Here is a 16,100-nt window from a genome sequence, read left to right as displayed (position 1 = left end):
GAATTTGGTATTGAGTTAATGTCAGGGACTGCACCTATCTCTATCGCTCTGTATAGGATGGATCCGACGGAGTTAAGGGAATTAAAGTCACAGTTGCAAGAACTGGTTGACAAAGGCTTTGTGAGGCCCAGTTTTTCGCCTTGGGGTGTTCCCGTGTTATTCGTAAAGAAGAAGGATATTTCCATGAGATTATGTATTGATTACCGGCAACTTAATAAGGTAACGATTAAGAAAAAATATCCATTGCCAAGAATTGATAATTTGTCCGATCAGCTAAAAGAAGCGACATGGTCTTCTAAGATAGACTTGAGGTCCAGTTATTACTAGCTGTGAGTTAAGGAAACAAACGTACCTGATACCACTTTTAGAACAAGGTATGGTCACTACGAAATCCTTGTTATGCCTTTTAAATTGACGAATGCTCCGGCTGTGTTTATGGATTTGATGAATAGAATATTTCATCCATACTTGGATAAGTTTTTTGTAGTGTTCATAGATGATATTTTAATCTACTCTAGAGATGAGACAGAGCATGCCGAACATTTGAGGATTGTTGTGCAGACTTTGAGGGATAAACAATTATATACCATGTTTAGTAAGAGTGAGTTTTGGCTTCAAGAAGTTGGGTTTTTAGGCCGCATTGTTTCCAGTGATGGTATTCAGGTTGATCCTAGTAAAATTTCTTCCATTGTTGAATGGAAGCCTCCGAGGAATGTAACTAAAGTTAGGACCTTTTTGGGCTTAGCCGGTTATTACCGAAGTTTTGTAAAAGGATTTTTTATGATAGCCACCCCTATGACAAGACTGCTGCAAAAGGACGTTAAGTTTGAGTGGAAAGAAAAGTACCAACAAAGCTTTGAAAAGTTGAAAATGCTATTGACCGAGGCACCAGTGCTAGTACAACCGGAACCAAGGAAAGAATTTGTAATCTACAGCGATGCGTCCTTGAATGGACTAGGTTGTGTGCTTATGCAAGAAGGAAAGGTTGTAGCCTATGCTTCGAGACAGCTGAAGCCCCATGAGAAGAATTATCTGACTCATGATTTGGAATTGGCCACCATAGTGTTTGCCTTGAAGATTTGGCGTCATTATTTGTTCGGAGAGAAATGCCATGTCTATACCTATCATAAGAGCCTCAAGTACTTAATGACTCAAAAAGATTTGAACTTAAGGCAACGGAGATGGTTGGAATTATTGAAAGATTATGAGCTTATAATTGATTATCATCCGGGAAAGGCAAACGTGGTCACTGACACTTTGAGCAGGAAGTCTCTATCGCTTTGAGGCCAATGAATACACAGAAGACCTTATATGATAATGGTTTTCTTTTAGCTGAATTAAGAGCTAGGCCGACTCTTCTCCATCAAATTTGTGAAGCTCAGAAATTCGATGAAAAATTACAAGCTAAGAAAGTTCAGTATGAAACAACCAGTGAACCCGAATTTCAGATTGACTCTAAGGGATGCTTGAGATTTCGGGGAACAATCTGTCTTCCGAAGGATACCGAGTTGATCCAGACTAATTTACAAGTGGCGCATAACGGTCATATGTCAGTTCATCCGGGAAGTACCAAGATGTACAATGACTTTGTAACAGTCCGTTTTTAGGATTAACCGAAACAGTGGTTTCGGGGCCACCAAATCCGACGAGTAGGTTTGTAAATATTATATTTAATATTTACGAGTTAATTGTGATTTTAAAAAAATGTTTTTGATATTGTGATATTTGTTTTATAAGTGATTTATTAACTTCAAGTGGTATGACCTTAAGGTCAAGTGGGTTTAGGAAATGAGGTATCGGGACCTCATTTCTATAAACCGAGTTGTAAATATTTTTATAAATATTTATGGAGTGGCAAAAAGATGGTATTAAAGTTTCGTTGAAAAATTTTATCATTTCGATAGTTAATTAGCAAAAAAGACTAAATCGCATAAAATGCAAAAGTTGCATTCTAATTGTTTAAGTGTTTATTTTCCATGTTTTACTAAAGTAGAAATCCCTATTTATCAATTAAACCATTACTTTATGATAGTGGAGATTGGTGGTTTGGCATATACGAAATTATGTATTATTATAAAGGACAAAAAGGTAAATGGAATATTAAAATGTATTAAATAAAAATAAAACATAAAATGGCCATGCAAATTTTATTTCATGGCTAAATATGGAGGAGAAAAAGAAAGCCATTGAAGCTTCCTTATTTTCGGCACTTGCATGAAGTGATTTAGGTATGTTTTGTGTTCGGTTTTTGATAATTTTTATGTTTTTCAGATCGTTGCTTCGTATTCTAGCTAGCTCGTATCTCGATTTCAAAAGCTGTTAAAGTATTTGAATGTTGCCATTGTTGAATGCATGAGTATTTTGATAGTTGATGATGGAAAATAAATTATTGTTGATGGATATACATGTTTTGTAAAGTAAATTTTGGTAAAAATGTCAATTTTGGATTAAATTGTGAATTATTGAAATTATATGGTTGAAAGTGTGAATAAATGAAAATATGGGCTGTTATGAAGTTGTAGTAAATTTGGCTAGGCATGGGTTTGGCCAAAATTGAATGAATTTAATTTTTCGAGCTTAGGGACTAAATTGTAAAGAAGTTGAAATATCAGGGGCAAAAATGTAATTTTGCCATAAAATAATTTATGGGCTGTTTTAATACCATGAATATTCAGTTAAGCTTAATTATGGTTAAAAATGGTTAATTTGCATTTTTTTAGCTCAAGGACTAAATTGAATAAAAGTGAAACTTTAGGGGTAAAATAGTAATTTTACCAAAATATGAAATCGAGGGAAAAACGGAGTATTGGATTCATCGATCTAATTTGTCGTTACCGCGAATGAGGTAAGTTCGTATGCAATAAGCATTGTTAAATTTATGTTTCTAATGCTTTAATATCGTATAAATTGTATATACGTGAATATTTTAATGTCTGACGACATATCGACAAAATGTGGCACTTAGTGTGCGGGGCAATCAAATATGGTACTCAGTGTACGAAATATTGAGAATGGCACCTAGTGTGCGAGATATTGAGAATGACACTTAGTGTGCAAAATATTAAATGATTCAAAGGGCAATTACAAATTGTGATTGAATGATTAAATAGAGCAAAGTGAACAGGTATACATGCTATATTATATGAATTGTTTATGAGACGACTTTATAATGGTGATATTCGGGCTTTGAGCCTAGCAAGCTTTAAGCTAGTGAATAATATTATCGGGCTTCGGGCCTAGCAGGCTATAATGTCCAGTGAAATGATATCGGGCTTGAAGCCTAGCAGGCGAAATTCCGATGAATGAGTTTAGACTTAAAGTCTACCAGGCTTTGTGCCGGTGATGAATTCGGGTTTAAAACCTAGCAGGCTAAATGCCGGTGATTTGATAAAAGTCTAAGACTATGAGACCTAGTGTTAAATCGGCAATTGAATTCGTTCAATACATTAAGTTGGCCAGGTATGTGATATATGCTTATGCATGTTAGATCGATTGGAATTGAATCATGAATGTGAAATGAGAAGCATAGATGAAAATGCCTATGTCATATATGTGAGTAAGGGTAAATCCATCGTAAATTATCGATAAGGGTGGGTTATGTGCGGAACCATCTTATAATTGCTAATTTGAACGGTTGTGTGCGAATCATTGAGCATGATGTATTGTATTGAGCTTATGCTTAAATTATAGAATTGTGATGAAATTGATTGGTGATATACATGTTTAAATAATGTGAATGCAAAGAATGTGTGAAAGAGTAAATTTTTAATAAATCTATTTGGGACAGCAGCAGTAACGTGATTTTGGAAAATCACCATAAATTGTGGAAGTTGATTTAGAATCTGAATAAATTATGTAATTAAATCTTAATTAGTCTAGTTTCTTATAAAAGAAACCGTGTAAGCAAAAGAATTGCTGATAATGAGATATTTGAAGTGGCGTGAGATAGAATCAAATGACTTCGGGGTCCCTTGTTGTGTTTTTAGAAAATCATTATAATTTGTACAAAAATGTTTATAAGATAAAATTTATATTCTTATACTCCTTAATGAGTCTAGTTTCAAATAAAATCAACAAGAACATATTTTGAATTCTGTACAATGTGAAATTTGATTCGTAGTGAAGAGTGGTCAGATTAGTCAAATAGTGAAATAGGGGAAACTTTAAGAAAAATCTGGTATTGATTGGCCAAACCAAAAATTCTAAAAATTTTATGGATGAAAGATACATGAGACTATTTTCAGGGAAAATTAACAGAAATTGATTTAGAGTTTCGTAGCTCTAGTTATAAATAATTTAGTGATTGTTGCTCAGGAAGACAACTTGTAGTGAATTTGTGATTATGTTGTAAACATTGATAAAACTTGTTAATGAGTTGCTTATTGTTTTCTTATGAACTTACTAAGCATAAAGCTTACTCCCCTTTTCTTGCCCATATTCCCTAGGGTTGCCAGGTTAGCTCGGGTTGGAGGCCATCAGAGATATTATCACACTGTCGAGTTAACGCTATTGGTGTAAGTAAATCCTAGTGTTTCGAGTCTATGGCATGTATAGGGTTTTAATGTTGAGTATGTGACATTATGATTTAGCCAAAGGTGTTGGCTTGTATTGATAAAGTGTTGTAGCCATGTTAATTGGCCTATGTTGGCTAATGATGTTGTGGGCCTAAATGTTTATTCATATATATGTATGATACTATATCTTGTGATGTGGCTTATAGTAAGTGTGCCTAGAGATTGAAATGAGATTCATTGATGAGTTAGTAACTGGTGCAAGATTTGGTGATTGGTAAATAGTTAATAATGCCTCATGAATGGTTTGTGGAAATGATTATGTATGCTTAGTGATGGACATGAGGTTTGTGATGTAATGATAGTTATGACTAGTATGTAGTAATGATGTGGGCAAATTCTGTAATATTTATTGCATAAGAAAATGACTTGAGCATAACATGGTTGTAGATGTTTAAGAGCTCATTTATGCCATGTTGTATGTTATTGGATAAGTATGTATCTATGCATGTGGTGTGAGAGTGACAAAAGGCTTGGTAAGTAGCCTATTTCTGGCCACACAGCCTGAGCATACGGGCGTGTAAAGCCTTAACGCAAGAGTTTTTTTCTAAGTTTTTCATGAGTTCTCGGTTGGGTCCTGAACCACCCCGGATGTATGTTTTGGGCATCGTAAGCCCGTATATGGGACAGATTGCATGTGAACAGAAAAGTTTTTAAATTGAACAAAATTTTATGGCCCGATTTTTGTGTGATTGATTGAGTTTTTAATTATTTGAGATTTCATGGCCCTGTTTAGTACGGAAGTGTTAGTAAAAGTCAGGTAGTACCTTGAACCCTATCCCGGTGTCGGATATAGGCGAAGGGTGTTACATTTAGTGGTATCATAGCTATGGTTTAGTCGATTCTCGGACTAACCTAGCGTATGTGAGTCTAGCTATACATGTCATACTACTACTCTTGATAGTGTGACATCTCCCGGCTCTAATGAAATTATTTTGTAAGACAGATATGCTTTCCAACCGAGCTAATTCTGATAGTACAGAATGTTATACTCAAACGTTTGATTGAAAATGTGTTGGTGATGAGTTGAAACTCATAAAAGATATGAATCAGAATGCTTGATATTCTGCTATTGATAAATGTTATAATTATATGAGTATATGAGTTGTGATATTGGGTATATGATTGTTGTGTGAATATTTTGATTTGGAATTTATGATTTGATTTAGCATATGAGCTATGTGTTAAGTACCAAGTGATCATAAGTAAATGATTGCTAGATGTTTGAGAATGCGGAATTAGTAATGAACTGTTCGTTCATAATAGTATGTGTGATGTGCATGCTTACGTAAGAGTTAAAATTGTTGGCTTTACAACCCTCACCCCCTCATTGGTAAAGCATTGTAATGAGATCCGTACTATATGGCTTAAATAAGCTTACAAGTGTGGAATGACAAAGTCTCGTGATTGAAGGACTAATACTGTGATCGGATAAGAGAATGAGTCCGCAAGTGAAGACAGATAACAAAAAGATATTGGATCTGTTGAAGGCCATTTGTAATATGCAAAGTCACCGTTAAAAGAAAAGTTGAATTAGATGAAACCAAATATTCAAGATGATATCTAAAGAATATATTAACTGGAAGTTCTTCCGAATTGGCCTCTGTTAGTGTTGGGATAATGAGAAATTAGTGATGTCGAGAGATGAGCAGGTAGAATCATATTTGAATTATAAAGATATTTGAGTAGTCGAATGGTTTACGAGAACTCTTCTGGGTACTATATGTGTTCAATTATCCACAGAGGTATGTGAAGCTGTATATTTTCAGATGAAATTCTTATCATATGAGAACGTTATCTATATATATTGATATATGAAAGCATTGTTGGGTTGTTCGGGTTACAATCAGCATTATTATATCTTTATCTGGTATTCTATTTCATTTTATTGAAAGAAAAGATCGACGATTAAATCTATGTGATGCTGGTATTCTGCTCCTACTAGTTGTTGATCTGTTTAGTATACATGAAGATTATATTGTTTCTGTTACTATTGATTCCGGTGCATATGAGTGATGCTTTACTTCTGGATTTCCTCTGAGACATCATTGAGATATCTGTCATCTGATATGGGTGCTTTCTTAAAAGATCAGTATAGTGATACATTAGAGAATTACAGTATCTTTGCTTTCATATGATTCTATATGGTTATCTGTGAAAAATATCTATTGAATGACTATAATTATATTTCAATTTCTCTTATGTTCAAAATACATTATTGATAATTGGGACATTATTTATCTATACGGTTGAGATGTCAGCCTTATTATGGCACTATGATTTCAATTTATCTGATGGTTGTGGCTTCAGTATGGTTCAAAGCTTCGTTGATTAATAATTGAAAAGTTATTACTTGACAGTCGAGATCGATTCAGTTGTCTAGTTTGATTAGATTAATTGCTTGAAGGATTAATCAAGTATCTGAATCTATCCACAGGGTGGAAGTAAAGTTTGAATGTTCACTGATAAATAGATGAATATTCTGAATGCAGGATTCATATTCTAGAAGATATGATACAGAATTATATCCATCAGAACGATTTTATTGAGAAATGTTCTTATAGATCACGATTGGGAAGTCTGAATGATGTGATATTTATCAATAAAGTGGTAAACAGTTGAAGAAATTGTTAATTAAAGCGTCAGTTCTCAGGTAAAGAGTTATTTGACACAAGAATTAAAGATGGTTTGAACTGTTGAAAGATTATGAGTCAGCGATTGATTATCAATCTGGGCAAATGATTATAGTTTTTGGGGTTCTGAGCGAGAATCTTTATGTGTTTTACGACCGACAATCATGTGATTAATCTTATCAAATGATGAGTAGTTATTGGCTGAGCTAGAAACTAAATTGATGTTTAATCAGCAAATTTGTGAGGCTAAGAGGTGCATCGTTGAATTACAAGTTAAAAAGGGTACAACGTAAATTGATTTCTGATTTAGAATTTCAGATTGGAACCAACAATCATTCGTTGTGTCGAGATAGAGTTTGTGTATTGAGAAATCTAGAGATTTTACAACAATTGTGACATCTAGCACAGTGGTAATTACCTGTCCGTACGGGGAGTACTAAAAGAGTGTCAGTTTTCATTGTTCAAATGGAGACACGAGGATTATATCGTGTTACTAAAATAAACTACTACGATTTTTGGGTATGGAGTTACTTTGTCACACTGTGTTCTAGAACTTGAAAGCAACTGAGAAAGACATTTATTGTTGGTTAAGTTTCCGTATAATAATAATGGTTATGAGATGAATATTAAGATAGCATTGTATGAGTGCAGTATGGTTGCAATTATTGAACTTCGTTATATCGAATCGAATTTCGATAAAAAGAATTTCGGGGACGATGTGATTGGAAAGGAGAAATGAAAGTAATTCGTGACCGTCTAAAAGAATTTCAGATTGGCAAAAAATATATGTGGGCTTGATGCGTAAAAACATTGAATTTTCAATTAGAAAATTGAGTATTTGTGAAAGTATTATAGTGGGAATAGAATTTCTCGATTTAGCTATAAAGAGAAGTTGAGTTTGCAATTCATCGGATTGAATGAGATTATTATCAGAACTTGAGAAGAACCGTAATGTGTTTCTTATATATATGATGTGATGATACAGATAAGACCCTTTATCTATAGTATCTCTTACAGAAGTAGAAACTCAGCTTGTTATGATGTATAGCAAAGAGCAGATCCTAATCTTAGCTCATGAGATTGAAAAGTTGAGAAATCTAAGGCTATGTGAGACATTGTTAAGACTTGTGAAAGTAAGTCACTAATTTATTCTCTGGTAAGATTTCGGGGGACAAAAATCCCTAAGGGGGGAGAGTTGTAATAGCCCGTTTTTAGGATTAACCGAAATAGTGGTTTCGGGGCCACCAAATCCGACAAGTAGGCTTGTAAATATTATATTTAATATTTACGAGTTAATTGTGATTTTAAAAAAATGTTTTTGATATTGTGATATTTGTTTTATAAGTGATTTATTAACTTCAAATGGTATGACCTTAAGGTCAAGTGGGTTTAGGAAATGAAGTATCGGGACCTCATTTTTATAAACCGAGTCGTAAATATTTTTATAAATATTTACAGAGTGGCGAAAAGATGGTATTAAAGTTTCGTTGAAAAATTTTATCATTTTGATAGTTAATTAAGCAAAAACGACTAAATTGCGTAAAATGCAAAAGTTACATTCTAATTGTTTAAGTGTTTATTTTCCATGTTTTACTAAAGTAGAAGTCCTTATTTATCAATTAAACCATTACTTTATGATAGTGGAGATTGGTGGTTTGGCATATATGAAACTATGTATTATTATAAAGGACAAAAAGGTAAATGGAATATTAAAATGTATTAAATAAAAATAAAACATAAAATGGCCATGCAAATTTTATTTCATGGCTAAATATGGAGGAGAAAAAGAAAGCCATTAAAGCTTCCTTATTTTCGGCACTTGCATGAAGTGATTTAGGTATGTTTTGTGTTCGGTTTTTGATAATTTTTATGTTTTTCAGATCGTTGCTTCATATTCTAGCTAGCTCGTATCTCTGATTTCAAAATTGTTAAAGTATTTGAATGTTGCCATTGTTGAATGCATGAGTATTTTGATAGTTGATGATGGAAAATAAATTATTGTTGTTGGATATACATGTTTTGTAAAGTAAATTTTGGTAAAAATGTCAAGTTTGGATTAAATTGTGAATTACTGAAATTATATGGTTGAAAGTGTGAATAAATGAAAATATGGGCTGTTATGAAGTTGTAGTAAATTTGGTTAGGCATGGGTTTGGCCAAAATTGAATGAATTTAATTTTTCGAGCTTAGGTACTAAATCGTATAGAAGTTGAAATATCAAGGGCAAAAATGTAATTTTTCCATAAAATAATTTATGGGCTGTTTTAATACCATGAATATTCGGTTAAGCTTAATTATGGTTAAAAATGGTTAATTTGCTTTTTTTTAGCTTAGGGACTAAATTAAATAAAAGTGAAACTTTAGGGGTAAAATAGTAATTTTACCAAAATATGAAATTGAGTTAAAATGAATAGAATATGAATTGTAATAGTTGAGTTTGATTGATTAGATCAAGTTAAGCCTCGTACGAGTCTATATCGAGGGAAAAACGAAGTATCGAATTCGTCGATCTAATTTGTCGTTACCGCGAATGAGGTAAGTTCGTATGCAATAAGCATTGTTAAATTTAAGTTTCTAATGCTTTAATATCACATAAATTGCATATACATGAATATTTTAATGTCTGACGACATATCGACAAAATGTTGCACTTAGTGTGCAGGGCAATCAAATATGGTACTCAGTGTACGAAATATTGAGAATGGCACCTAGTGTGCGAGATATTGAGAATGACACTTAGTGTGCAAAATATCAAATGATTCAAAGGGAAATTATAAATTGTGATTGAATGATTAAATAGAGCAAAGTGAACAGGTATACATGCTATATTATATGAATTGTTTATGAGACGACTTTTTAATGGTGATATTTGGGCTTTGAGCCTAGCAAGCTTTAAGATGGTGAATAATATTATCGGGCTTCGGGCCTAGCAGGCTATAATGCCGGTGAAATGATATCGGGCTTTAAGCCTAGCAGGCGAAATGCCGGTGAATGAGTTCAGATTTAAAGTCTAGCAGGCTTCGTGCCGTTGATGAATTCGGGTTTAAAACCTAGCAAGCTAAATGCCGGTGATTTGATAAAAGTCTAAGACTATGAGACCTTGTGTTGAATCGGCAATTGAATTCGATCAATACATTAAGTTGGCTAGGTATGATATATACTTATGCATGTTAGATCGATTGAAATTGAATCATGAATGTGAAATGAGAAGCATAGATGAAAATGCCTATGTCATATATGTGAGTAAGGGTAAAACCATCGTAAATTATCGATAAGGGTGAGCTATGTGCGGAACCATTTTATAATTGCTAATTTGAACGGTTGTGTGCGAATCATTGAGCATGATGTATTGTATTGAGATTATGCTTAAGTGAAATTATAGAATTGTGATGAAATTGATTGGTGATATACATGTTTAAATAATGTGAATGCAAAGAATGTGTGAAAGAGTAAATTTGTAATAAATCTGTTTGGGACAGCAGCAGTAACATGATTTTAGAAAATCACCATAAATTGTGGGAGTTGATTTAGAAGCTGAATAAATTATGTAATTAAATATTAATGAGTCTAGTTTCTTATAAAAGAAATCGTGTAAGCAAAAGAATTGCTGATAATGAGATATTTGAAGTGGTGTGGGATAGAGTCAAATGACTTTGGGGTCCCTTGTTCTGTTTTTAGAAAATCATTATATTTTGTACAAAAATATTTATAAGATAAAATTTATATTCTTAGACTCCTTAATGAGTCTAGTTTCAAATGAAATCAACGACAACATATTTTGAATTCTGTACAATGAGAAATTTGATTCGTAGTGAAGAGTGGTCAGATTAGTCAAATAGTGAAACAGGGGAAACTTTAAGAAAAATCTGGTAATGATTGGCCACACCAAAAATTCTGAAAATTTTATGGATGAAATATATATGAGTTTATTTTCAGGGAAAATTAACGGAAATTGATTTTGAGTTTCATAGCTCTAGTTATAAATAATTTAGTTACTGTTGCTCAGGAAGACAACTTGTAGTGAATTTGTGATTATGTAAGTAAACATTGATAAAACTTGTTAATGAGTTGCTTATTGTTTTCTTATGAACTTACTAAGCATAAAGCTTACTCCCTTTTTCTTTCCCGTATTCCCTAGGGTTGCCAGGTTAGCTCGGGTTGGAGGCCGTAGAGATATTATCACACTGTCGAGTTAACGCTATTGGTGTAAGTAAATCCTACTGTTTCGAGTCTATGGCATGTATAGGGTTTTAATGTTGAGTATGTGATATTATGATTTAGCCAAAGGTGTTGGCTTGTATTGATAAAGTGTTGTAGCCATGTGAATTGGCCTATGTTGGCTAATGATGTTGTGGGCCTAAATGTTTATTCATAAATATGTATGATACTATATCTTGTGATGTGGCATATAGTATGTATACCTAGAGATTGAAATGAGATTCATTGATGAGTTAGTAACTGGTGCAAGATTTGGTGATTGGTAAATAGTTAATAATGCCTCATGAATGGTTTGTGGAAATGATTATGTATGCTTAGTGATGGACATGAGGTTCGTGATGTAATGATAGTTATGACTAGTATGTGGTAATGATGTGGGCAAATTCTATAATATTTATTGCATAAGAAAATGACTTGAGCATAACATGTTTATAGATGTTTAAGAGCTCATTTTTGCCATGTTGTATGTTATTGGATAAGTATGTATCTATGCATGTGGTGTGAGAGTGACAAAAGGCTAGGTAAATAGCCTATTTAAGCCACTGACTGAGCATCTGGGCGTGAAGCCTTAACGCAAGAGTTTTTTTTCTAAGTTTTTCATGAGTTCTCAGTTGGGTCCTGAACCACCCCGGATGTATGTTTTGGGCGTCGTAAGCCCGTATATGGGACAAATTGCATGTGAAAATAAAATTTTTTAAATTGAAAAAAAATTTATGGCCCGATTTTTGTGTGATTGATTGAGTTTTTAATTATTTGAGATTTCATGGCCCTGTTTAGTATGGAAGTGTTAGTAAAAGTCAGGTAGCACCTTGAACCCTGTCCCGGTGTCGGATACAGGCGAGGGGTGTTACAGACTTGAAGAAAGTTTATTGGTGGAATGGCATGGAAAGAGATATCTCGGAATTTGTAACAAGATGTTTTATTTGTCAACAGGTTAAAGCTGAACATCAAGTACCCTTTGGTCTACTTCAACCTATTATGGTCCCTAAGTGGAAATGGGATAGGATCACTATGGATTTCGTAACCGGATTGCCAGTGACTCTAAGAAAGAAAGATACTATTTGGGTGATATTCGACAGATTGACTAAATCGGCTCATTTCATACTGGTACGCACAGATTATTCTCTAGATAAGTTAGTCGATTTGTATATTTCAAAGATTGTTAGACTTCATGTTATGCCATTGTCGATTTTCGGATAGAGATCCGATATTTATGTCACGATTTTGGAAAAAGTTGCAAGCGGCTTTGGGAAGGAAACTGAATTTTATTTCTGCTTTCCACCCACAGATTGATGGACAATCCGAGAGAATAATCCAGACACTTGAAGATATGCTTAGATGTTGTGTTCTCGAGTTTCCAGGTATTTCGGAAAATTATCTACCTTTGGATGAATTTTCTTACAACAACAGTTATCAGTCTAGTTTAAGGATGGCACCTTATCAGGCATTATACGGTCAAAAATGTCGAACACCCTTGTATTCACAGAGCTTAAGAAAAGTAAAATTTTCGGAGTTGATTTGATCAAAAAAATCGAGGATAAAGTTAAGGTGATTCAAGATTGTTTGAAAGCAGCGTCGGACAGACAGAAATCGTATGCGAATTTAAAAAGCAAAGAAATTGAGTATCAAGTGGGCGATAAGGTATTGTTGAAGGTATCACCTTGGAAAAAGGTTTTAAGATTTTGTAGAAAAGGCAAATTAAGTCCTCGTTTTATTGGGCCTTATGAGATTACCAAGAGAATAGGACCGGTTGCTTATCGCTTAGCTCTGCCATCAAAGTTAGAAAAGATCCATGACGTGTTTCATGTATCCATGTAACGTCATTATAGATCAGACCCCTCGCATGTGATTACCTGGACAGAGGTTGAAATTCAACCAAACATGACGGACGGTGAGGAACCGGTTAAGATTTTGGCCAAGGAAGTTAAGCAACTAAGGAACAAAAGTATAGCCCTTGTGAAGGTACTATGGCATAGACACTTGAGAACTAGAAGACACTATGAGGAGTCAATATCCGAACCTATGTACTGGTAAGACTTTCGAGGGCGAAAGTCCCTTAGAGGGGAGAATTGTAACATCCCAAAATAGGCTTAGTCGGAATAGTGGTTTCAGGACCACAAATCTGACATTAAAATATTTATTTTATGATTGTTATGAGGTTTAGAATACGAATATATGCATGTGTTAAAGTTTCATGAAGAAATTCTAAGTACAAGGTGTCCAATTGGAAATTAGGGACTAAATTGAATAAGTTGCAAAATTTTTGTTCTAGAAGCAATTTATATGAAATTTCTTTGGATTATTAATTAGGAGGTCTTAAAGAGAAAATTTCCCAATTTCTAAGTTTTTGGACAAAAATACGCTTGTATAGAATATTTTGAAGGAAAGGCATTAAGGGCATTTTGGTCATTTGGTTTATAAATGAAATAAAATGGGAAAATAAGCCAAAAATCAGCTCATTCTCTCCATGTTGCTGCCAAAAATTAGGGTTCGCCATAGTTAAGGTTTTCAACCTCTCCAAGCTCAATAGTAAGTGCTCCTAAGCCCCGATTTTAATGTTCTTCGTATTTTTGAAATCCCAGTAACTTGCTCTCTCTATTTCTACCATATTTTATACTAGGGTTCATGTTTAGAAATGTACCCATGCATGAGAAGCTTATGTTTTGATGATTTATGGAAGGATATGAGAGTTTAATGGATGGTAAACAACTTTTACTAAGTAGATTTTCATGAAAAGGGCTTTAAGGACTATTTTGTAAAAGTTGTAGAAGAGGGATAGAAAATGTGAAATGAAGGAAAAATGTGGGCTATTATGAACATGAAAAATGTTCGGCTAGGCTTGGGCAACTAAGAAATCCCTTACATTATATTATTCGAGCCTAGGGACTAAATTGCAAATATATGAAAGTATAGGGGTAAAATAGTAATTTTACCCAAGTATGAATTTTGGGTCATTTTGAGTAATGTATGTATTAAACGAGCTAAATTTTGTATTATAGATCAAGAGAATCGAAATACGGACCTTGATTTGGAAAAGAACAAGGTTTACAAGGTTTAGGCTCGATTTCTAATATTTTGTACTGCGGTAAGTACATATGCAAATAAATACATTAATTATTATTATTAAATAATTTATTGATATGTGTATGATTAATATGCTTATTTGGCTATGTTGACAATATAACATGTTTTGATGCTTTGCTATATGATTGTGAGACGTTGGCCATGTGAAAGAAACCATTATGTGAGTACGTCCGGTAAGGGTCTGGAAGTTTAAAATCCCATTTGAACGTTAGGAATAATTGAGGATACAAGTGACATGTCACTAGGATAGTCATGTGTGTTACGAGCTTATTTAATATGTGATACATACTAGAGTCTGGGTGCTGGGTATCTTGAGTTTTGTTCGGATACTCTCTTAGCTCTTTGATTAGCCCCGTTAAGAGCGGCATGTGATTCTGTGATATGAGGCAGTTCAAAGCACTTTTTGTCAGCTAGCCAAGGCTACGTTTAGGCACTTTGGTGCATTCCTTTCGTGTGTCAAAACCGTATTCCAAGTGTTCAATGGGTAAAGTAATATGAATTCCGAAAGTAAAATTTAAGTAGGCCATGTGTTTGCAGGATGGCACAGGTATGTACTAAAACACTATGAGGACTTAGTATATGAAAAGATATGTTTTTGGATAAGCATGTGCATATGAATATGGAAGGTAAGTATATGTATGACAGAATGAAAAGTATCATAATGGATAAGCAATTATGCTTAGATATTCAGTAGTTGCAAAATGTAGATTATTTGTATGTGTACTTACTAAGATTTATAGCCTACCCTCTTCTCCTTTCCATTTCCCTTTAGATACGTCAAGCTAGCTCGAAGGATCGGGAGACGTCGGAGCTTGGATCACACTATCTTCAAGGATTTTTGGTATAAAAAAGGGTTTAATTATTTTGGTCATGGCATGTATAGGAAACTTGTCTATTTTGTGTATAAGTGTCATGTTGAAGTAGCCAAGTATAATGGCTCATTTGGTCATTGATTATTTTGTATGTGGCCATGTGATTTGGTTCATATTAATGATTGGGATGTATCCCTAAGTCTATCTTTACATGCATATTAAGATGTGTATGTGTTGGTTTGATGGATGACTATTCATATGCTAACATATGGTTGCATGATTTAGCACTCATAATGGATTGATAATAAGGAATATGGTAAACCATGAAATTGGGATGGAATGACTAAAAGATAAGTCTGTGTGAATACTAAGGGACTAGTATGAAAAGGAGTCATAGTGATGCAATAATGTTGCATGTTTAAATGTCCAAGAATATCATGGGATATGCCATTGAACTTATGGAAGTGTATGAGTGTTTAAGGGTGACCAATGGCTTGGAGAGTAGCCTCTAAATGGTCTACACGGGTAGACACACGGGCATGTGTCTAGGCCGTGTGTGACACACGGTCAGCCCCATAGGCATGTCATTCGGCCGTGTGTCCCCTGCACCTTGAATTTCAGGTTAACATGCATGGTCGTAAACACACGGGCAAAGACAAGGCCGTGTGTCTCAACCGTGTGGACGACACGGCCTCTGGCCACAGGCATATGCCTGGTCGTGTGCCTCAAATTTGTATGATGACGTCATAAATAGAATGCTCGCTAAAATCACATGGGCTACC

The sequence above is a fragment of the Gossypium arboreum genome, chromosome 7 (assembly GCF_025698485.1).
Source record: "Gossypium arboreum isolate Shixiya-1 chromosome 7, ASM2569848v2, whole genome shotgun sequence".
Classification (NCBI taxonomy): Eukaryota; Viridiplantae; Streptophyta; class Magnoliopsida; order Malvales; family Malvaceae; genus Gossypium; species Gossypium arboreum.
Note: the sequence above shows the minus strand (reverse complement) of the source record.